Source organism: Misgurnus anguillicaudatus, chromosome 14 (genome assembly GCF_027580225.2).
Source record: "Misgurnus anguillicaudatus chromosome 14, ASM2758022v2, whole genome shotgun sequence".
In the NCBI taxonomy this organism is placed as follows: domain Eukaryota; kingdom Metazoa; phylum Chordata; class Actinopteri; order Cypriniformes; family Cobitidae; genus Misgurnus; species Misgurnus anguillicaudatus.
Genome location: NC_073350.2, coordinates 460,710 through 486,262, shown reverse-complemented (window position 1 = coordinate 486,262; position 25,553 = coordinate 460,710). Strand labels below are relative to the sequence as shown.

At 39.9% G+C, this 25,553-nt stretch overlaps 1 protein-coding gene and 1 long non-coding RNA gene across 4 annotated transcripts in view; one reads left to right on the top strand and one right to left on the bottom strand.

Moving 5' to 3' along the window:
- phactr3b (phosphatase and actin regulator 3b) overlaps window positions 1-25,553 on the top strand; it is a 362,484-nt gene that overhangs the window by 222,150 nt on the left and 114,781 nt on the right. The window lies entirely within an intron of this gene.
- Window positions 18,517-21,337, bottom strand: LOC129428099 (uncharacterized). The gene is made up of 3 exons (XR_008638838.2): window positions 19,502-21,337; window positions 19,240-19,364; window positions 18,517-19,116 (listed from the first exon to the last, which is right to left on the bottom strand). It is a non-coding gene; the product is annotated as an uncharacterized lncRNA (long non-coding RNA).

Here is a 25,553-nt window from a genome sequence, read left to right as displayed (position 1 = left end):
CCCGCGCCCAGCCCATTTTAGGTGAATGACCAATGTGCGAAGTGTTCGATCGCGCGGGAAACAAGCCTTTGTTCTTTCAGACATCACATTTGCGTAATTGCATAATGATAAAAGTTTGTTTCCATAACTTTTCAAATCAATATTAAATGACATTGATGCGGCTTATGGTAATATGATGCATAGCAATGATTAGGAAATAAAAAGTAGATTAATTTGATACTAGACAAGACATGGTTTAAGATCACATTGAATAATAATTTCATACCTAAGATATGAACCATGCTACGGTGAACAAAATCTAACTAAAGTGTTAACACACAGTTACATCACATATACACGATCATGCAGTAAAGGGATATAAAATATATATACATTTAAACAGCTCATTGTGATCTTTAAACGTGGTTTCATCAGAGACATACAGTATAGTCCGTGCCCCCCTGCTGTGTCTCTGGCAATTGTCATTCGATGGGCTCTCAGGTTTCTCTGGTGGAATTCCTTTGAACCTCCTTTGAAGACTGCATTTGTTTTAATTGTTGCCCATTTTACAACCTTGATAGGTGATAGAGATCTGGGTGATTGTGTTATCAGGAGAAAGGGTTATCTAAAGTCACAATTTTAGAGCTGCTACGATCCAGATGCCCAATGGCCTCGATCTGACTCCGAGCCATCTGTTACAGATGAAAGCAGGTGTTCTCACCCTTCCTTTAACATGCACTCTCACTCGCTGTCTCTCTCAGAGTGTGCTAAAGGGTTTTGGAAAGAAGCTATTCTTTTTTTACATACACCCACAGTATTTCACACGTAGGTATCAATCAGGTTTGACAAAATATTCATTTATTTTGTTATTTAAAAAAAAGTTTCTTTCAAGTTGCATTTCTAACTAGATTTTAGCATACAAAAGTGGTGCCACCTTGGTAGGGTTTATGGTAGGTGCTTGCTAGATTGTTGCTAGATGTTCTGTGATGTTCTGAGTGAGGGAAAATGGCAACAGTTTTATTTGCTCTTGTGGATACTCTGGAGTACCAACATTAATGTGATGATGACTTGAACTATGATTTTGTAAGAATTACACAGGGAGGTGAAACTTTAGCACCATCCATATAGGAACACAGAAAAATATTTAAAAAATTTGACTACATTGATTTTTTTTATATAACTGATCTAAAAAAGCTAAAGCTAAGGTCTGGTTAATTAGTTAAATTAACATATTGGTCCATCTCTAGCAACATATCCACCCAATTATTCATATATATGAATGGCCCGTCAAGCATGATATAATGCACAAAGTGATTTCTGCAGCACTTTTTGTTAGGTGGTTACTAAACACTTCTACTGTATATGGTTTCTAGGTTTTTGTTTAGATGTTCTGGGTTGTTGCTTACTAGCACACGTTCAGAGGTGGAAAGAGTAATAAAATATTGTACTTAAGTAAAAGTAAAGTTACTTTAATAATATTTTACTTAAGTCAAAGTAAAGTTACTGGTCTTACTGGTAATTAATGTATTGCTGGTAACATACATTATTTTATTAAACTATAGTTTAAATGAGCATATAATAAGATCAGTGTCATGGCTATATCATTTTATCCTTTACGCGTTTATTGTCTATAGCTTCCCCGACCTGGGTAGCCTACCTGATGTCTAAGACCTTGATTCTTCTCTCTCTCTCTCTCTCTCTCTCTCTCTCTCTCTCTCTCTCTCTCTCTCTCTCTCTCTCTCTCTGCAATGTAATGTGACCTGCGCATTCTCGAGGACGTTCTGAAGTTGTGAAGCTGCTAGACCTCGGAAGATAATGCGCATGGTATTAAAAACGCGTCATGCAAATAGTCGGCAATTCCGTACTCGAGAACATGAGTCCTACCCTACCTTTCATATGAAAGAAACAATCGCTTCGCGTCAGTGGAAAGCGGTCGCTTAAATATAGCCAGGGGTTTCTTTCATGAGATTTGAACCGAGGCGGGTCTGCATTAGCGTGCGCCTGTCTCATCCGTCTCAATGGTTCTTTTTGCGCGTCCCCCCACCCATCAATCATCCGTGAAGCCATCAAACACCTTGCTTTTTTAAATATTGTTTTACTCAGTAACGGATATGATTTAAAATGTAGCGAAGTACAATACTTTAAACAAAACATACTTTTTTGTAAAGTAAAAGTAAAAGTACAGATTTTAAAAACTACTCAAAAAAGTAAAAGTACACAAAAAAACTACTCAATGTAAATGTAATTCGTTACGTTCCACCTCTGCACACGTTTAATAAGTCCACCCCAAATTGATGTAAAATTTTAATACTTTTCACCTAGTAATTTTATGCCCTGATATAGTCCATTGCATTGTTGACCTGAAATTTGAACATTCAGTACTAAAATGTTTCTTTTACAAACAGAGATTTGGTTGAGGGGTCATGTTATCACAGGTGTAACTATGGGGAGATTTTCTGTGTGGATTCTGTAAGGCGCTGATAGTCTTCTCAGACATGCTCTAAAATCAGTTACTGAAACTCTATCAGGAGTCTGGGTACCACTGAGAATATTCCATAACAACTCATCAAAAGAGTGCTAGGAGATAGATTGTGAACATATTGTTGGGGATGAACTTTGTTAAGATGAAAAGTAAGGAAAATGATCCCAGAACAGACCTTTAAATTGTTGAGGCTTGGGGTATAAGGATTTCACATTGATCTCCGTTGTGTGTCGAAAATCCCTTAACTACCTCACTATACACAGATCATCATATTACAGCATCAGAGGATTTTTTTTGGGGGGGGGGGCATTACAAATTATATGATTGCTGAGGTGTGCGGGTTGCTTTTCAGCATATTATGTCATTGCCAGGATGGTTGCTGGCCTAGTTCCTCTATTAAAGACAGCAACATTTCTTCTATTTGTATATATATAATATATCTCTAATGACTCCTCAACATACCACACAATCTGAAGTTTCATTCATTTGCGTGTGATTATTTAAGGGCTTCAAATTACACAGAAACATCACAAACATACATATTGCAAAGGTTTGCAATAAACACATGATTTGAATACCATAAATATAGTCAGAGTTTTAGGTCAGAGACTGCATGGCGAGAGTGATGCTTTCTTTTCCTAAAAAAATTGTAAAATGTATATTGGTTATTTCGTTTTCAGTTGTTAAATATATTTTATTATAACTTAAATTGATTTTAAAAACTTACAGCAATATTTGTAGCTCAAATTGCATTGTTTAGGAAGTTAGCGCTTTTTTCTTAAATATCATGCAGCCCTTGATTCTTGTTACATCATTTTAAAAGACAGAACTGTTATATGTTATAACTTATATGTTATGTACACACTTCTAACAGAGACTTTGAAACATGATGCTCATCCTGTATATGCACCATAAAGCATTTGACATTTGTATCACTTTTTCAATCTGTCACACATCAGACATGGCTTGATTCTGATGGTGATGAGACTGTTGTGGTAAACCATTCTTGCAATGGCCAATGCTTGGGTACACAAGGACTTCATAGCTTAGATTTTATAAGAGACACATGATTTGTGTTAACCTTAATCTCTGTTTGCCTAAACAGTTAAGGATTACTTACACTGCAAATGTTATACTTTAGGTTTAAGTCCTACACTCTTAAGAAAAATGGTTCTATGTAGTACTAAATAAAGGTTCTTCAGCTCGTAACAATAGCAGCATCCTTTTTGGTACTATATAGAACCATTTTTTGATGGTTCTATATAGAACCTTGCCTTGAAAAAGTGCTAAATAGAACCACAGTGGTGCTATAAGGAACCCTTTCATTTATCAGCAGTAAGGAGGATTATTAGGGCCTGAGCACACCGGGTGTGAGGACCCTATTGTTCTTCAAGGAGGCCAGAGCACCGAAAGGTGCGAAGCCCTATTGGTTTTGCTCGAATTTATTATTATTAGGGCCCGAGCACCAAGGAGCAGGCCAGAATGGCCTGCACCGAAAGGTGCGAAGCCCTATTGTTTTTGCTCGGATTATTATTTAGGGCCCGAGCACCGAGGAGCAGGCCAGAATGGCCTGCACCGAAAGGTGCGAAGCCCTATTGGTTTTGCTCGAATTTATTATTTTTTAGGGCCCGAGCACCGAGGAGCAGGCCAGAATGGCCTGCACCGAAAGGTGCGAAGCCCTATTGTTTTTGCTCGGATTTATTATTATTTTTTTTATTTTTATTTTTTTAGGGCCCGAGCACCGAGGAGCAGGCCAGAATGGCCTGCACCGAAAGGTGCGAAGCCCTATTGTTTTTGCTCGGATTATTATTTTTTTTATTTTTATTATTATTATTATTATTTTTTAACACTTTTGGGCACTTTGGGTGCCTAAACATACTCGAAAACTCTTGAAATTTGGCACAGACGTCAGAGTCGTTGGCCATCAGGTCTGGGCAAAGGCTGGAATACGGGCGTGGCAGGGGGGCTCTGTAGCGCCCCCTGTAATGCAAAAACAAACATTGGGGCACAGATCAGGCAAAAATGTTCGCACATGCACGAAAGTTGGTACACACATAGATCTCATCGACCCGAACAACTTTCGCACTCTAACCTTTTAGCTCCGCCCAACAGGAAGTCGGCCATTTTGGATTGTTTCAAAAATGCATGCCGTGAACTTTTGAATACTCCTCCGAGGGAATACATGGGATAGACACCAAACGTGGTGATCATGATGTCGAGACATTGTACTTGCTAAATTGCGAAGGGATTTTTGATATCTCGAACGGTCCTGCCATGGCGAGGCGACAAAGTTGTGGCGAAATCAGAGAAACAGGAAGTGTCTAATATCTAAGGCAAAAAATGTCTTATTGTGATGCCAAGCGAGGCATTTGTTCGTCTGAAGATTCCGATCGCATCGATGTGCCTATTGTGAGTCTCGGGTATAGCGCCACCAACAGGCACCAGTAAGTGTGGCAGTCACAAAAGGTGGATTTTTGACAGTTGCATGCGGTGTACTTTTAAATACTCCTCCTATGATTTTCATGCGATTGACACCAAAAGTGCTCAACATGATGTTAAGACATTGTAGATGCTAGATTGCGAAGGGATTTTTGATATCTCGAACGCTGTTCCCATGGCAACGCCCCAAACTTTACTTTTATTTCAGGCATATTTAGGGCTCTTGGCATGCTTAGATTAACCTAAAATTTGGCACACACATCAGAGTTGTCGACTGTTAAGTGTTGACAAAAAGGTCAGATAAAGGCGTGTCTCTTAAGTGGCTCACTAGTGCCCCCGTTTGTCTAAAATGTGGGGTTTCTTTTACCTACAGTCCCCAAATGGGTCAGTAGCAACATAAAATAGTCCACTGATATTTACCCACTTGATGCACTTGCCCACCGTGCATCGTTTTCTCGGACGCACCGTGTAGCGGTAAATAAACGTGCAAGGGCCCGCCATTGCTGCTTGCAGCTATATATTTTTTTTTTTAACACTTTTGGGCATTTTGGGTGCCTAAACATACTCAAAAACTCTTGAAATTTGGCACAGAAGTCAAAGTCGTCCGTCATTGCGAACGGGCAAAGGCTGGAACACGCGCGTGGCAAAGGAGCTCTGTAGCGCCCCCTGTAATGCAAAATAAAACATTGGTGCACAGATCGGGGAAACATGTACGCACATGTACGAAAGTTGGTACGCATATAGATCTCATCGACCCAAACAACTTTCGCACTCAAACCTATTAGCTCCGCCCAACAGGAAGTCGGCCATTATGGATTGTTTCAAAAACGCATGCGGTGAACTTTTAAATACTTCTCCTAGGGGATTCATGCGAATGACACCAAACGTGGTGATCATGATGTCGAGACATTGTACTTGCTAAATTGCGAAGGGATTTTTGATATCTCGAACGGTTCTGCCATGGCGAGGCGACAATCTTGTGTTGAAATCAGAGAAACAGGAAGTGTCTAATATCTAAGGCAAAAACTGTCTTATTGTGATGCCAAGCGAGGCATTTGTTCGTCTGAAGATTCCGATTGCATCAATGTGCCTATTGTGAGTCTCAGATATAGCGTCAACACCAGGCGCCAGGAAGTGTGTTAGTCATGAACTTTTAAATACTTCTTTTAGGGAATTCATACGATTGACACCAAACGTGGTGAACATGATGCAGAAACATTGGACTTGCTAAATTGCAAACAGATTTTTGATATCTCAAATAGTGCTGCCATGGCGAGGGACAAATTCATGGCGAATTCATAGAAAAAGGAAGTGTCTAATATCTAAAGCAAAAAATGTCTTATTGGGATAAAAACGCAGTGTGTATGTTCGGCCAAGGATTCCGATCGCATCGATGTGCCTATTGTGAGTCTCGGGTATAGCGCCACCAACAGGCACCAGGAAGTGTGGCAGTCATAAAAGGTGGATTTTTTGACAGTTGCATGCGGTGTACTTTAAATACTCCTCCTAGGATTTTCCTGCGATTGACACCAAAAGTGGTCAACATGATGCTGAGACATTGTAGATGATAAATTGCGAAGGGATTTTTAATATCTTGAACGCTGTTCCCATGGCAACGTGTCAAACTTTACTCTCATTTAAAAGGCATATTTAAGCCTTACAGTTGCATGCAGTGAACTTTGAAATACTCCTCCAAGGATTTTCATTCGATTGACACCAAAAGTGCTCAACATGATGCTGAGACATTGTAGATGCTAAATTGCGAAGGGATTTTTGATATCTCGAACGCTGCTCCCATGGCAACGCCCCAAACTTTACTTTTATTTCAGGCATATTTAGGGCTCTTGGCATGCTTAGATTAACCTAAAAGTTGGCACACACATTAGAGTTGTCGGCTGTTAAGTGTTGACAAAAAGGTCAGATAAAGGCGTGTCTCTTAAGTGTCTCACTAGCGCCCCCGTTTGTCTAAAATGTGGGGTTTCTTTTACCTACAGTCCCCAAATGGGTCAGTAACAACATAAAATAGTCCACTGATATTTACCCACTTGATGCACTTGCCCACTGGCATCGTTTTCTCGGACGCACCGTGTAGCGGTAAATAAACGTGTGAGGGCCCGCCATTGCTGCTTGCAGCTATATTTTATTTTTATTATTTTTATTATTTTTTTATTATTATTTTTTTAAACACTTTTGGGCATTTTGGGTGCCTTAACATACTAGAAAACTCTTGAATTTTGGCACAGACGTCAGAGTCGTCCGTCATTGCGAACTGGCAAAGGCTGGAACACGGGCGTGGCACGGGGGCTCTGTAGCGCCCCCTGTAATGCAAAAAAAATGCATGCGTTGAACTTTTAAATATCCTCCTAGAGGATGCATGCGATTGACACCAAAAGTGGTGAACTTGATGTCGAGACATTGTACTTGCTAAATTGCGAAGGGATTTTTGATATCTCGAACGGTTCTGCCATGGCGAGCCAACAAAGTTGTGGCGAAATCAGAGAAGCAGGAAGTGTCTAATATCTAAGGCAAAAAATGTCTTATTATAATGACACGCGGGGTGTTTGTTTCTCTGAAGATTCCGATCGCATCGATGTGCCTATTGTGACTCCCGGGTATAGCGCCACCACCAGGCCCCAGGAAGTGTGTCAGTCACAAAGCTGGATTTTTTTGAAAGTTCCATGCAATGTTCTTTTAAATACTCCTTCTAGGATTTTCGTATGATTGACACCAAAAGTGGGCACCGTGATGCCGAGACATTGTAGATGATAAATTGCAAAGGGATTTTTGATATCTCAAACGGTATTCCCATGGCAACCTGTCAAACTTTACTTTCATTTTAAAGGCATATTTAAGCCTTTCAGTTGCATACAGTTAACTTTTAAATACTCCTTCTAGGATTTTCATGCGATTGACATGAGAAGTGGTCAACATGATGCCGAGACATTGTAGATGATAAATTGCGAAGGGATTTTTGATATCTCAAACGCTGTTCCCATGGCAACCTGTCAAACTTTACTTTCATTTTAAAGGCATATTTAAGCCTTTCAGTTGCATACAGTTAACTTTTAAATACTCCTTCTAGGATTTTCATGCGATTTGACACGAGAAGTGGTCAACATGATGCAGAGACATTGTAGATGATAAATTGCGAAGGAATTTTTGATATTTCGAATGCTCTTCCCATGGCAATGCATCAAACTTTACTTTCATTTTTACACATATTTAAGGCTGACAGTTACATGCTTTGAACCTTTAAATACTCCTCGTATGGGATTCATGCGATTGACACCAAAAGTGGTCAACATGATGCCGAGACATTGTAGATGATAAATTGCGAAGGAATTTTTGACATCTCGAACGCTGTTTCCATGGAAACGCGTCAAACTTTACTTTAATTTCAGGCATATTTAAGGCTCTTGGCGTGTTTAGATTAACTTCAAATTTGGCACACACATCAGAGTTGTCGGCTGTTAAGTGTTGACAAAAAGGTCAGACATAGGCGTGTCTCTTAAGTGGCTCACTAGTGCCCCTGTTTGTCTAAAATGTGGGGTTTCTTTTACCTACAGTCCCCAAATGGCTCAGAAACAACATTAAATAGCCCACTGATATTTTACCCACTTGATGCCCTTGCCCGCCGTGCATCGCTTTCTCGGACGCACCGTGTAGCGGTAAAAAAACGTGCGAGGGCCCGCCATCGCTGCTTGCAGCTATATTTAGGGCCCGAGCACCGAGGAGCAGGCCAGAATGGCCTGCACCGAAAGGTACGAAGCCCTATTGTTTTTGCTCGAATTTATTGTTATTTTTTTTATTTTTTTTTTTTTTTCAACACTTGTGCTAATTTGGGAGCCTTAACATACTCGAAAAGTCTTGAAATTTAGCACACACGTCAGAGTCGCGTGCCACTAGGCTCATGCAAAGGCTGGAATACGGGCGTGGCAAGGGAGCTCTGTAGCGCCCACTGTAATGCAAAAACAAATATTGGTGCACAGATTGGGCAAACATGTACGCACATATACGAGAGTTGATACACACATAGATCTCATCGACCTGAACAACTTTCGCATTCTAACCTTTTAGCTCCGCCTAACAGGAAGTCGGCCATTTTGGATTGTTTAAAAAATGCATGGGGTGAACTTTTGAATACTCCTCCGAGGGAATACATTGGATTGACACCAAGCGTGGTGATCATGATGCCGAGACATTGTTCTTGCTAAATTGCGAAGGGATTTTTGATATCTCGAACGGTTCTGCCATGGCGAAGCGACAAAGTCATGGCGAAATCAGAGAAACAGGAAGTGTCTAATATCTAAGGCAAAAAATGTCTTATTGTGATGACACGCGGGGTGTTTGTTCGTCTGAAGATTCAGATCGCATCGATGTGCCTATTGTGACTCCCGGGTATAGCGCCACCACCAGGCGCCAGGAAGTGTGACAGTCACAAAGGTGGATTTTTTTGACAGTTGCATGCGATGCTATTTTAAATACTCCTTCTAGAATATTCCTGCGATTGACACCAAAAGTGGTCAACATGATGGTAAGACATAGTAGATGATAAATTGCGAAGGGATTTTTGATATCTCAAACGTTGTTCCCATGGCAACGCGTCAAACTTTACTTTCATTTTAAAGGCATATTTAAGCCTTTCAGGTGACGCCGATGTTCTTTTAAATACTCCTTCTAGCATATTCATGCGATTGACTCCAGAAGTTGTCAACATGGTGCCGAGACATTGTAGATGATAAATTGAGAAGGGATGTTTGATATCTCGAACGCTGTTCCCATGGCAACTCCGCAAATGTTACTTTTATTTCATGCATATTTAAGGCTCTTGGCGTGCTTATATTAACCTAAAAGTTGGCACACACATCAGAGTTGTCGGCTGTTAAGTGTTGACAAAAAGGTCAGACATAGGCGTGTCTCTTAAGTGGCTCACTAGCGCCCCCGTTTGTCTAAAATGTGGGGTTTCTTTTACCTACAGTCCCCAAATAGGTCAGTAACAACATTAAATAGCCCACTGATATTTACCCACTTGATGGCCTTGCCCACCGTGCATCGTTTTCTCGGACGCACCGTGTAGCGGTAAAAAAACGTGCGAGGGCCCGCCATTGCTGCTTGCAGCTATATTTATTTTTTTTTTATTATTATTATTTTTATTTTTTTTAACACTTTTGGGCATTTTGGGTGCCTAAACATACTCGAAAACTCTTGAAATTTGGCACAGACGTCAAAGTCGTCCGTCATTGCGAATGGGCAAAGGCTGGAACACGGGCGTGGCACAGGGGCTCTGTAGCGCCCCCTGTAATACAAAAAAAAACATTGGTGCACAGATCGGGCAAACATGTACGCACATGTACGAGAGTTGGTACGCATATAGATCTCATCGACCCGAACAACTTTCGCCCTCTAACATTTTAGCTCCGCCCAACAGGAAGTCTGCCATTTTGGATTGTTTAAAAAATGCATGCGGTGAACTTTTAAATACTCCTAGGGGATTCATGGGATTGACACCAAACGTGGTGATCATGATGTCAAGACATTGTACTTGCTAAATTGCGAAGGGATTTTTGATATCTCGAACGGTTCTGCCATGGCGAGGTGACAAAGTCATGGCGAATTTAGAGAAACAGGAAATGTCTAATATCTAAGCCAAAAAATGTCTTATTGTAATGATACGCAGGACGTTTGTTCGTCTGAAGATTCCGAACGCATCGATGTGCCTATTGTGAGTCTCGGGTATAGTGCCACCACCAGGTGCCAGGAAGTGTGTCAGTCACAAAGGTGGATTTTTTTGACAGTTCCATCCAATGTTCTTTTAAATACTCCTTCTAGAATTTTCATGCGATTGACACCAAAAGTGGTCAACATGATGCCGAGGCATAGTAGATGAGAAATTGCGAAGGGATTTTTGATATCTCCAACGCTGTCCCCATGGCAACGCGTCAAATTTTACTTTAATTTTAGGCATGTTTAAGGCTCTTGGCGTGCTTAGATTAACCTAAAACTTGGCACACACATCAGAGTTGTCGACTGTTAAGTGTGCACAAAAAGGTCAGACATAGGTGTGTCTCTTAAGAGGCTCACCAGCGCCCCCGTTTGTCTAAAATGTGGGGTTTCTTTTACCTACAGTCCCCAAATGGGTCAATAACAACATGAAATAGCCCACTGATATTTACCCACTTGATGCACTTGCTCACCGTGCATCGTTTTCTCGGAGGCATCGTATAGCGGTAAAATAACGTGCGAGGGCCCGCCATCGCTGCTTGCAGCTATATTTATTATTAGGGCCCGAGCACCGAGGAGCAGGCCAGAATGGCCTGCACCGAAAGGTGCGAAGCCCTATTGTTTTTGCTCGGATTATTATTTTTATTATTATTATATTTTTTTTTTTTTTTTTACGTTTCGGGGCAATTTGGCGGCCTTAACATACTCAAAAACTCTTGAAATTTTGCACAGACATCAGAGTCGTCGGCCATCAGGTCCGGGCAAAGGCCGGAACACGGGCGTGGCAAGGGAGCTCTGTAGCGCCCCCTGTAATTCAAAAACAAACATTGGGGCACAGATCGGGCAAAAATGTACGCACATGTACGAGAGTTGGTACACATATAGAACTCATCGACCCGAACAACTTTCGCCCTTAAACCTATTAGCTCCGCCCAACAGGAAGTCGGCCATTTTTGATTGTTTCAAAAACGCATGTGATGAACTTTTAAATACTCCTCCTAGGGGATTTACGCGATTGACACCAAACACGGTGAACATGATGTCGAGACATTGTACTTGCTAAATTGCGAAGGGATTTTTGATATCTCGAACGGTTCTGCCATGGCGAAGCGACAAAGTCATGGCGAAATCAGAGAAACAGGAAGTGTCTAATATCAAAGGCAAAAAATGTCTTATTGTAATGATACGCAGGACGTTTGTTCGTCTGAAGATTCCGAACGCATCGATGTGCCTATTGTGAGTCTCGGGTATAGCGCCACCACCAGCCGCCAGTAAGTGTGTCAGTCACAAAGGTGGATTTTTTTGACAGTTCCATCCAATGTTCTTTTAAATACTCCTTCTAGGATTTTCATGCGATTGACACCAAAAGTGGTCAACATGATGCCGAGGCATAGTAGATGATAAATTGCGAAGGGATTTTTGATATCTCCAACGCTGTTCCCATGGCAACGCGTAAAATTTTACTTTAATTTCAGGCATGTTTAAGGCTCTTGGCGTGCTTAGATTAACCTAAAACTTGGCACACACATCAGAGTTGTCGACTGTTAAGTGTGCACAAAAAGGTCAGACATAGGCGTGTCTCTTAAGTGGCTCACCAGCGCCCCCGTTTGTCTAAAATGTGGGGTTTCTTTTACCTACAGTCCCCAAATGGGTCAATAACAACATGAAAAAGCCCACTGATATTTACCCACTTGATGCACTTGCTCACCGTGCATCGTTTTCTCGGAGGCATCGTATAGCGGTAAAATAACGTGCGAGGGCCCGCCATCGCTGCTTGCAGCTATATTTAGGGCCCGAGCACCGAGGAGCAGGCCAGAATGGCCTGCACCGAAAGGTGCGAAGCCCTATTGTTTTTGCTCAAATTTTTTTTTTTATTTTTTTTATTTTTTTTTTATTTTTATTTTTTTTAACACTTTTGGGCATTTTGGGTGCCTTAACATACTCGAAAACTCTTGAAATTTGGCACAGACGTTAGAGTCGTTCGTCATTGCGAACAGACAAAGGCTGGAACACGGGCGTGGCACGGGGGCTCTGTAGCGCCCCCTGTAATGCAAAAACAAACAGTAGTGCGCAGATCGGGCAAACATGTACGCACATTTACGAAAGTTGGTACACATATAGATCTCATCGACCAGAACAACTTTCGCCCTCTAACATTTTAGCTCCGCCCAACAGGAAGTCCGCCATTTTGGATTGTTTAAAAAATGCATGCGGTGAACTTTTAAATACTCCTCCTAGAGGATGAATGCGATTGACACCAAAAGTGGTGAACATGATGTCGAGACATTGGACTTGCTAAATTGCGAAGGGATTTTTGATATCTCGATCGGTTCCGCCATGGCGAGGCGACGAATTCATGGCGAATTCAGAGAAACAGGAAGTGTCTAATATCTGAGGCAAAAAATATCTTATTGTGATGCCATGCGGGATGTTTGTTCGTCTAAAGATTCCGATCGCATCGATGTGCCTATTGTGACTCCCGGGTATAGCGCCACCACCAGGCGCCAGGAAGTGTGTCAGTCACAAAGGTGATTTTTTTTCACAGTTCCATGCGATGTTCTTTTAAATACTCCTTCTAGGATTTTCATGCGATTGTTACCAAAAGTGGTCAACATGATGCCGAGACATTGTAGACGATAAATTGCGAAGGGATTTTTGATATCTCAAACGCTGTTCCCATGGCAACCTGTCAAACTTTACTTTCGTTTTTAAGGCATATTTAAACCTTACATCTGCATGCGGTAAACTTTTAAATACTCCTCCTGAGGAAATAATGTGATTGACTCCAGAAGTGGTCAACATAATGGTGAGACATTGTAGATGATAAATTGCGAAGGGATTTTTGATATCTCAAACGCTGTTCCCATGGCAACGCGTCAAACTTTGCTTTCACTTTCCAGCATATTTAAGGCTGACTGTTACATGCTGTGAACCTTTAAATACTCCTCGTATGGGATTCATGCGATTGACACAAGAAGTGGTCAACAAGATGCCGAGACATTGTAGATGATAAATTGCGAAGGAATTTTTGACATCTCGAACGCTGTTCCCATGGCAATGCGTCAAACTTTACTTTTATTTCAGGCATATTTAAGGCTCTTGGCGTGCTTAGATTAACTTTAAATTTGGCACACACATCAGAGTTGTCGGCTGTTAAGTGTTGACAAAAACGTCAGATAAAGGCGTGTCTCTTTAGTGGCTCACTAGCGCCCCCGTGTATCTAAAATGTTGGGTTTCATTTACCTACAGTCCCTTAATGGGTAGTCCCCCGATATTTACCCACTTGATGCACTTGCCCACCGTGCATCGTTTTCTCGGAGGCACCGTGTAGCGGTAAATAAACGTGCGCGGGCCCGCCATCGCTGCTTGCAGCTATATTTATTATTAGGGCCCGAGCACCGAGGAGCAGGCCAGAATGGCCTGCACCGAAAGGTGCGAAGCCCTATTGGTTTTGCTCGAATTTATTTATTTATTTTTTTTTTTTTCAACACTTGTGCTAATTTGGGAGCCTTAACATACTCGAAAAGTCTTGAAATTTGGCACACACGTCAGAGTCGCGTGCCACTAGGCTCATGCAAAGGCTGGAATACGGGCGTGGCAAGGGAGCTCTGTAGCGCCCCCTGTAATTCAAAAACAAACATTGGGGCACAGATCAGGCAAAAATGTACGCACATGTACGAGAGTTGGTACACATATAGATCTCATCAACCCGAACAACTTTCGCCCTCTAACATTTAAGCTCCGCCCAACAGGAAGTCGGCTATTTCGGATTGTTTAAAAAATGCATGCGGTGAACTTTTGAATACTCCTTCTAGGGGATTCATGGGATTGACACCAAACGTGGTGATCATGATGTTGAGACATTGTACTTGCTAAATTGCGAAGGGATTTTTGATATCTCGAACGGTTCTGCCATGGCGAAGCGACAAAGTCATGGCGAAATCAGAGAAACAGGAAGTGTCTAATATCTAAGGCAAAAAAATGTCTTATTGTGATGACACGCGGGGCGTTTGTTCGTCTGAAGATTCCGATCGCATTGATGTGCCTATTGTGAGTCTCGGGTATAGCGCCACCACCAGGCGCCAGGAAGTGTGTCAGTCACAAAGGTGGATTTTTTTGACAGTTCCATCCGATGTTCTTTTAAATACTCCCTTAGGATATTCATTCGATTGACACCAAAAGTGGTCAACATGATGCTGAGACATTGTAGATGATAAATTGCGAAGGGATTTTTGATATCTCGAATGCTGTTCCCATGGCAACGTGTCAAACTTTACTTTCATTTTAAAGGCATATTGAAGCCTTTCAGTTCCATGCAGTGAACTTTTAAATACTCCTTCTAGAATATTCATTCGATTGACACCAAAAGTGGTCAACATGATGCTGAGACATTGTAGATGATAAATTGCGAAGGGATTTTTGATATCTCGAACGCTGTTCCCATGGCAACGCGTCAAACTTTACTTTTATTTAAGACTTTTTTAAGGCTCTTGGCGTGTTTGGATTAACTTTAAATTTGGCACACACATCAGAGTTGTTGGCAGTTAAGTGTTGACAAAAAGGTCAGATAAAGGCGTGTCTATTTAGTGGCTGACTAGCCCCCCCCCTCCCCCCCGTTTGTCTAAAATGTGGGGTTTCTTTTACCTACAGTCCCCAAATGGGTCAGTAACAACATTAAATAGCCCACTGATATTTACCCACTTGAGGCCCTTGCCCACCGTGCATCGTTTTCTCGGACGCACCGTGTAGCGGAAAAATAACGTGCGAGGGCCCGCCATCGCTGCTTGCAGCTATATATATTTTTTTTTTTCAACACTTTTGGGAATTTTGAGTGCTTTAAAATACTCGAAAACTCTTGAAATTTGGCACAGATGTCAGAGTCGTCCGTCATCGCAGAAAACCAAAGGCTGGAACACGGGCGTGGCAGGGGGGCTCTGTAGCGCCCCCTGTAATGGAAAAAAACATTGGTGCATAGATCGGACAAACATGCACGCACATGTACGAAAGTTGGTACGCATATAGATCTCATTGACCTGAACAACTTTCGTACTCTAACATATTAGCTCCGCCCAACAGGAAGTCGGCCATTTTGGATTGATTAAAAAATGCATGCGGTGAACTTTTAAATACTCCTCCTAGTGGATTAATGGGATTGACACCAAACGTGGTGATCAGGATGTCAAGACATTGTACTTGCTAAATTGCGAAGGGATTTTTGATATCTCGAACGGTTCTGCCATGGTGAGGCGACAAATTCATGGCGAAATCAGAGAAACAGGAAGTGTCTAATATCTAAGGCAAAAAATGTCTTATTGTGATAACACGCGGGGTGTTTGTTCGTCTGAAGATTCCGAACGCATCGATGTGCCTATTGTGACTCCCGGGTATAGCGCCACCACCAGGCGCCAGGAAGTGTTGCAGTCATAAAGGTTGATTTTTTTGACTGTTCCATCCAATGTTCTTTTAAATACTCCTTCTAGGATATTCATGCGATTGACACCAAAAGTGGTCAACATGATACTGAGACATTGTAGATGATAAATTGCGAAGGGATTTTTGATATCTCGAACGGTTCTGCCATGGTGAGGCGACAAATTCATGGCGAAATCAGAGAAACAGGAAGTGTCTAATATCTAAGGCAAAAAATGTCTTATTGTGATGACACGTGGGGTGTTTCTTCGTCTGAAGATTCCGAACGCATCGATGTGCCTATTGTGACTCCCGGGTATAGCGCCACCACCAGGCGCCAGGAAGTGTTGCAGTCATAAAGGTTGATTTTTTTGACTGTTCCATCCAATGTTCTTTTAAATACTCCTTCTAGGATATTCATGCGATTGACACCAAAAGTGGTCAACATGATACTGAGACATTGTAGATGATAAATTGTGAAGGGATTTTTGATATCTTGAAGGCTGTTCCCATGGCAACGTGTCAAACTTTACTCTCATTTTAAAGGCATATTTAAGCCTTACAGTTGCATGCAGTAAACTTTTAAATACTCCTTCTAGGGAAATAATGTGATTGACTCCAGAAGTGGTCAACATGATGCTGAGACATTGTAGACACTAAATTGCGAAGGAATTTATGACATCTCGAACGCTGTTCCCATGGCAACGCGTCAAACTTTACATTTATTTTAGGCATATTTAAGGCTCTTGGCGTGTTTAGATTAACTTCAAATTTGGCACACACATCAGAGTTGTCGGCTGTTAAGTGTTGACAAAAAGGTCAGAGAAAGGCGTGTCTATTTAGTGGCTCACTAGCGCCCCCGTTTGTCTAAAATGTGGGGTTTCTTTTACCTACAGTCCCCAGATGGGTCAGTAGCAACATGAAATAGTCCACTGATATTTACCCACTTGATGCACTTGCCCACCGTGCATCGTTTTCTCGGAGGCACTGTGTAGCGGTAAATAAACGTGCGAGGGCCCGCTATTGCTGCTTGCAGCTATATTTATTATTATTATTATTCCGTTACGAATTCAGAGGGACTTTAGAGGGCCTAAACATGCTTGAAAACTCATGAAACTTTGCACAGATGTCAAGAGTGGTGAAAATATACATGTGGTGTAGGCTTTGCAATTAGGCGTGGGAAAATGGCTCTATAGCGCCACCTACAAATTTTCAACGAAGCAGCCTTCGGACTGTCTTTGACCTACATGTATGAAATTCGGTACGCTTTTGTATCATGGCAAGACCTACAAAAAAGTCTCTTGGAGCGAAGCCGTAAACCAAACAGGAAGTCAGCTATTCTGAGTTATTTCTGTGAATTTTGCTCAGTTTGTCATTTAGGCGTCGTACTTTAACGAACTCCTCCTACAGTTTTTGTTTGATCATCTTCATATTTGGTGAGTGTCATCTTAAGGCCTTGGTGATGCTAAATTGCGAAGGATTTGATTCTACGTAAAAATTTGTGTCGGTTCTGGCCCGACATAATTTGATGTTTTCCTATGAAACAGGAAGTTGCTGGAACTCAGGCATACAATGTCTGATCTGTCCCAAATTTTACATGATTGCTAAGAGTCCTGAAATGAACACATCTACATAACAATTTTCATTTATAGTCATAGCGCCACCAGCTGGCAACCTAAAGAGGCATGTTTTAGCGCCACTTTTAATTATTCAACGAAGCAGCCCTCGAACTGTGTTTAACCTATGTGTACGAATTTCGGTATGCTTCTGTATCATGATAAGACCTACAAAAAAGTCTCTTGGAGCAAAGCCCTACACCAAACAGGAAGTCAGCTATTTTCAATTCTCAGATTTTGGCTGAGTTTTTGTCATTTCCAGCAGTCATACTTTAACGAACTCCTCCTAGAGTTTTTATCGGATCATCATTATATTTGGCGAGTCTCATCTTAAGGCCTTTGTGATGGTAAATTGCGAAGGATTTTATTCTATGTAAAAATTTGTGTCTGTTCCGGCGCCCCAAACACATATACATGCCAATAGTCAGTTATGGTCATAGCGCCACCAGCTGGCAACAGGAAGTGACATGTTTACAATGATTATACAATGTCCAATCTGTCCCAAATTTTACATGATTAATAAGAGTCCATGACTGAACACATCTACATGCCAATAGTCACTAATGGTCATAGCGCCACCAGCTGGCAACAGGAAGTGACATGTTTACAATGATTATGCAATCTCCAATCTGTCCCAAATTTTACATGAACAATAAGAGTCCTGGACTGAACACATACTTGCCAATATTTACCTATAGTCTCTCTCACTCACACACACGCTCACTCTCTCACTCACACACACACACTCACTCTCTCATGCTATCTTACACAAAAAACTTTACAAGGTTTAACAGTTTAAAAACAGAATTGCAAGACATCAGAAAATACTTTTATTTTCACTTTTTCATTACATGAGATCATACAATAATTAATATGTGCATTAAATTCACAATCAAAATAAATATATGAATTATTATGCAAATATAACAAATCACTACTCAAATAAGATATGGATGTTAAATTCAATATTAAATAAATTAACAATAAAATTTGGCAAAGACAATCATTCTAAATAGACAACAATTACATGAAATCATTAAAATCATGACATATGCGACATCAAAACATGCAAATGATAATAAATACTGAATATTAACATATTATTGACATTACATTCAGGTGTATACATTTTAGCACAAACAGATAGATGACAGAATACAAATTAATGGGATGTTTATAATGCATTATTAACTGTGAAAAAAGTCAATAGGATTGTCTCAATGTTTGTAGAAGCTAACAAAAAGTCCATATTTTGTTTGCTGGCTGATTGTACAGTACATACTCCAATACTCCATCCAATGTTCTTTCTTTTGTGGCAGTGACATTGAACATTTGGTCAGATAAGAGTAAGATAAAAGATGGTCTGCTGTTGTCATGTTGATCTTGAGACGCAGGCTGTGATTACCACAGATTTCCATCACCTTGCAGTGGTCATCATCATACAAGGTTGAGAATCAGGTCGAACAAGATCTGGATTTGTTGGACATGGGTGAAAGGATAAGATATAAAAAGTTAATATTAGCCTGAAGTTTGCTTACATACTGCATGTAAAACATAATTTGACAGAAGTTTTAATGATTCTGCTCAAGCTACCTGTTTTGTCAGTAAATAGGTGAATGCTTGGTGAAAGATTTATTTATAAATTGAATTCACTCAATTCACATAAACCACTGTTATCAAGTCAATGGCGGACCTGCAGAGCTTCACTCACGATCCACCTAAAACAGATAGACAACAATAATAAGTAATTCTGCTATTACAAGTAAATGTGCCACAAGATCACACACACAATCTCCAAAATGTTGAAACAGTAAATAACTATTATTTTAATGTCATTGAAAGTAACATTCATCACCTTTAAAAACAGGATTTGTCTTTCATATCAAGCGGTCATACGCACTCCCAGCAAGATTACTTCACATACGAAACTCTGAAATATCAATAAAAAAACTAAAGAAGTTATACCACATTCTTCTGATAATTAGTTTAATAAACTTAATGTACAATATACATGTATTAGCTTTTTAACACTTTAAAGCAGAGTCCTCTAAATACATAATTTAAAACTGTATGAAGCTTACCTGTTATAAAAGGAATGAAGCTTACAGTATAAAGCTCACCTGTTATAAAAGAAATAAAGTACAATGAGAACACAAAAAACTTCAATTTACAAAATGTTTAAACAGTAAATAACTATTATTTTAATGCCAGCATTGAAAGTAACATGCATACATCACCTTTAAAACAGGATGTGTCTCTCATATCAAGCGGTCATACCAGGGGCGTAGCCAGTAATGGGCCAGGGCGGCACTGGCCCGCCCACATAACTCCCTGGCCCGCCCAGGCAAGTTTAATCAAAATACATTTTTTGTTTATTTTTATTATTCAAATGTATTTAAGAAAATATATTAATATAATCCGGATTTATTGTTGACCGATGTGCGTATAATTTGCTTTCTAAATAAAATGGAGTTGTTAAAGCAAGTTTTAGGAAGCCTCCAGTACGTAATTGGTTGCTAGGGGTTCTGACAGGTAGACTCTGTGGGGAGCGACGGGCTCTGGCAGCCAGCCAGCTAACTTTGCTAACGGCTTTTTTAGCTAAAATTAAAATTGCCACAATAATGGCTAAAGTTTCTTTAATGTTTTATTTAAAAAAGCAAGAGTTGAGGAAGACGATACGCCACTGCTTCCATCTGCCGAGTCCTACCAGCGCAATTCTTCATGACTTTATCAACACGCAAGGCGGCTAGTCAGGCGCTTGTGGAGCCGGTTGCCGCTTGCTCCCTGGCGGCAGTTCCAGTGCGCTCTCCGGTCAGACTGACACAGGTTGACCCGCCGATCTAACGGCAATTGATGAACCACGTACAACCCAATTTGAATCCACGAGTACTACTCGCCTCAAAAACCTGTGCCTTTTGTTTTTTGAAAAAGAACTCTGTGACTCTTTGGACTATAATGAGATCATTTCTGTTTTCAACATTATACGCAGGCGTTTGCGTCTTGTTTTGCAGAATGAAAACAACAAAGGTAAGCCTGTTGTTTAACTAATTTCCTTAATTTTTGCTCGGGAAGTGATTTAACTAAGTGGTGTGTTGTGTATAGATGTATGCCTTATAGGTTAAGTTACATTGTTTAATTTAAACGAGTTGCTGTTTTTTGGCACAAAATTTCCACCAGGCTGATTGCACTGTATATGGTTGATTTAATATAAATTAGGCAGTTATTGTATCATTATTTCAATTTCCTGTTACTTTTAGCCTACTTTATTTCAGGTGAACTGTTTTTGCACTACTGACTAGCCTAAATAAGACTGCCTGGCCTGGTTTGTCCTTTATTGAGCTATGTGTTGGTTGAACATGTTTAGACAGTGTTTTATTATTGCCTTCGCGAAAATTGCAAAGGAAAGATGTCACTGTTTTTGCAGATTGTCTATTCTTTTTTCTACTCTAAGGTTTAATTATTATTTAAGTCATTTTATTCTAGGATAAACTATTGGCCCACTCACTTTTGCCCCGGCCCGCCCAAAATACAATTTCTGCCTACGCCCCTGGGTCATACGCACTGCCTTCACTCCCAGCATAAAAAAGATTACCTCACATATGAAAACTCTGAAATATCAATAAAAAAAACTAAACACATGTTGATCCATAATTAGTTTAACTTAATGTACAATATACATGTATATGCTTTTTAACACTTTAACAAATCATTATCCTGAGTCATTGTTAAAGGAATAGTCTACTCATTTTCAATATTAAAATATGTTATTACCTTAACTAAGAATTGTTGATACAGCCTTCTATCATCTGTGTGCGTGCACGTAAGCGCTGGAGCGCGCTGCGACGCTTTGATAGCATTTAGCTTAGCCCCATTCATTCAATGGTACCATTTAGAGATAAAGTTAGAAGTGACCAAACACATCAACGTTTTTCCTATTTAAGACGAGTAGTTATACGAGCAAGTTTGGTGGTACAAAATAAAACATAGCGCTTTTCTAAGCGGATTTAAAAGAGTAACTATATTTTATGGCGTAATAGCACTTTTGGGAGTACTTCGACTCGCCTGAAAAGTCCGCTCCCCTTCTCACTCTCATAATGGGAGAGGGAGGGTGTTACTGCGCCGAGTCGAAGTACTCCCAAAAGTGCTATTACGCCATAAAATGTAGCTCCTCTTTTAAATCCGCTTAGAAAAGCGCTACGTTTTATTTTGTACCACCAAACTTGCTCGTATAACTACTCGTTTTAAACAGGAAAAATGTTGATGTGTTTGGTCACTTCTAACTTTATCTCTAAATGGTACCATTGAATGAATGGGGCTAAGCTAAATGCTATTGAAGCATCGCAGCGCGCTCCAGCGCTTACGTGCACGCACACAGATGATAGAGGGATGTATCAAAAATTCTTAGTTAAGGTAATAACATATTTTAATATTGAAAATGAGTAGACTATTCCTTTAAAGCAGAGTCCTCTAAATATATCTTTTAAAACAGTGTAAAGCTTACCTGTTATAAAGGGAATGAAGCTAACAGTATAAAGTTTACCTGTTATAAAAGAAATAAAGTACAATTAAGAACACACAAAACTTCATTTTCAAAATGTTTTTAACAGTAAATGATGATTATTTTCCTCTCTTACCTGTTTGTGTTGTTAGTCTGCAGGCGGTTCAGCAGGACTGATAATTCAGGGCTTTTACAGGTGAAAATAATCAAGAGGCAGCATCAAAAATAACTGACTAAATTTAAAATCAAAAAAGGAGGGAACTGAAGAACCCTTTTGCCAAGACAAAGAACCATTTCAGCAAAAAAGGGTTCTTCAGTAAGCTATGGTTCTATATAGAACCTTCACCATCGTTTCAGAACCTTTGAAGAACCATTTTTCTTAAGAGTGTAGGTATATTAACACTCTGGGGTCGGCTGCGGCGCGGGCACCGCAAGCTCTTTATTTTTCATTCACTCCGCAAAGAGACTTAGATAACTCTGCTGATTTTGGACATACAGATATGATTTATAAATCATTTAAAACGTTAAAGTGTCTATTTTTTTCTGTCCACTCCCAATAAAAACAGAATGTTGTGCTTTTCGCAAAATTAAGAAAATAAACATGATGCATGTTTTGTTCTCTCTCCCTCAGTGAAGTCCTTTCTCAAACGCGTCAGAAAAATAAACTGTAACTTAACGAATACATGTCATAGAAACAAAAGATAAACGTCTTCATAATGCCTGGAATGTCAGCTTTTAAATGATGTAAGTGAGATCGAAAACATATATTGTCAATCGGTGTACACTGTATGAGGAGGAGGAGAAGTACCGTATCTGTCTTGTTACCTGATTATCTCTAATGAGATGAGATCGCCACACCCCCGCGCCATTGAAGTGAACGAGCAGAAACATCCATATGCATAACTTATGCCTCCTGCAGTCAATGGATACGCAATCCACAATCCAGTCTCTCCATTCCTTATTGTTTCATCCAAATGCACCAAACACGACATTTACTTGCGTATGTGTGTCAGTATCTCCAGACGCGAGTGTTTTCTTTGTTCTTCCGTCAAACATTTCACGGGAGGGGAACACACATAAACAAACACAGGAGTCATGAAACTCGACGCGGTTTTTGGTATTCTAATAAAATAAGCGATTGCAAACAATACAATCCTTATTTAGTTGCGTCTAAGCGCATATCTCCGCACAGCAAGTTTATTAAACACAGGATCACTCGCGTGTGCACACATTAACTACTTTCATGATCAACACGTGAGGTAGCAATGGCGGCGGCTGTAAACAGACATTACACAAATAAGAGTCCACACAACGATAGGCAGTTTTTATTTTGAGCTGTTTACTGCACAAAAGTAAAACTCTCGCTGGCCAACCAAACACTACCCTGTGTTTATTTTTACGATGGCCAAAACAGTACCTTTACTATGATTACTATGGTTTTTAAAGGTATACTTGTGAAATTAATAGAAAATATTTCTATATATACACACATTATATATATATATATATATATATATATATATATATATATATATATATATATATATATATATCATTTTTTGTTATAAATTCCCAAGTAAACCTTATCGTGGTTTTACTACAGAGAAAGTTACATTCCTGTTGAACATCCCCACAAGGCTCATTATATGGCTCATTATGCAACTCTTTTGTTCCTCAGCTGTCAATCACTGATTATTCAGGAGCTATCCCACCTCCACGCATACAGCCTTTCCCAGGAAAAAGTGTCTTAGAAATTGTAAATCAATATATTGCTTTATGTGAACGAGTAGGCTGAATGTTTTTCACATCATTTTGAAGAAAAAACTCTAGACTACTAGATCCTGTTTTGAAAAGTCTTGAGAAAACATGTTTAGAATGAGTTTGGTGGACTTGTATCAGTGACTTAAAAATTTTGCTTTTTCAAAAACCACGCACAAACATTTTTCTCTCAAAAATACAAACATGTACGGTACATACATGTTGATCATATAATATTGTAGCCCAGTTTGTGCTGAACGCAGTTTTATGAGGATTTTGCCATTTATATGTTTTTAAGCAACTGAAAAAAGCACAAATGTCAGTGCATGTCAAAACTTCCCCAGGGCCCTAAAAACCCCTTAGACCCCAGAGGGTTAAAGGTGATGTTAGCTGTCAGGGTTTTGAGACAAGACACAAACCCAAATGCAGACGTTGACAATAAAGGAATTTATTAAACAGACGGTAAAACAGAAAACAAAACCCACAAGGGGGCAAAACAAAACAAGGAAAACACGATACTGAACTAACAATAAACTTAAACAAAACTAACAATAGACTCTTCAAAAACACTAAACAGACTAAGATATAACAAATTACTTACAGGCAAACCAACAGGATAAGCGAAGACAAACGTGCCCAGAACATCAAACACAAGGACAATAAATAGGGACAACTAATGAGGGACACAGCTGAAATCAATGACAAGTAAGGGAGTGGGTAAAAAGTGACGAGACCCGGGAAATGCGTGGTCAGAATAAACCAATACTAAAACCATGCATCTCCCACATAGAACATATGTACTGTCAGAACCCTGCCATGCTAAAATAGATCTAAATACAAAAAAGGATCTGGCAGGATTCTGACAGTTAGCCATCCCAACCATTTAATATCCTGGATTAGTATTTTGCAAATAAACTACAATATATGTAATTTCAGAAAAAAATTAAAATTGTCAAAATGGTAAGCTGTCACAGGGGCTGTACCCTTTCAAAAAGAACAGCTTTGCACCTAAAGAGTTCATATTAGTGTCCAGGGGCCGTATTCACAAAAAAATTTAAGGCTAAAAATAGCTCCTAACTGGTGAATTTAGGAGCAACTCCTAAAAATAAAGGGCGTGTCACTGCTAACTTTAGGACTCCTAATTTTTTTCACTGAGAGTAATTCACGAAACATTTGCCCTAAAAGTAGCACCTAAGCAGTGGCGAAGCCAGAAATGTTCAAGTGGGTGGGCAAAGCATAGAATGTACATAAACTGGGGGCGTGCACAAAATGCAGTCCATTTACCATTTACCATACTACCTAAGCCAAGTTACCTTGATGCCATGCAGGCAGCATAATGTTTCAAACGGAAAATTATAAAACAACTTACAAATAACCAACAGTAGCTTGTCTACAGTATATGGGCAGGAGGGGCTGTGCCTGTTTTATACAGTCAAATTATTAATCCAAACACAGAACTCAATAACTGAATTGGTAACGGAAATAGTTTTTACGTTATTTACTTTGCGTGAACGTAGTTCTGAACAATGATATGTCATTCCTCGTCAGCAAAATACATAACGTGAAAGCATCATAGGTTACGACAGATTCAATAGGTAGTGATTTTACTAAAGAACTCGTTTGAGAGACTGTTATTTAATGAGAAAATGGC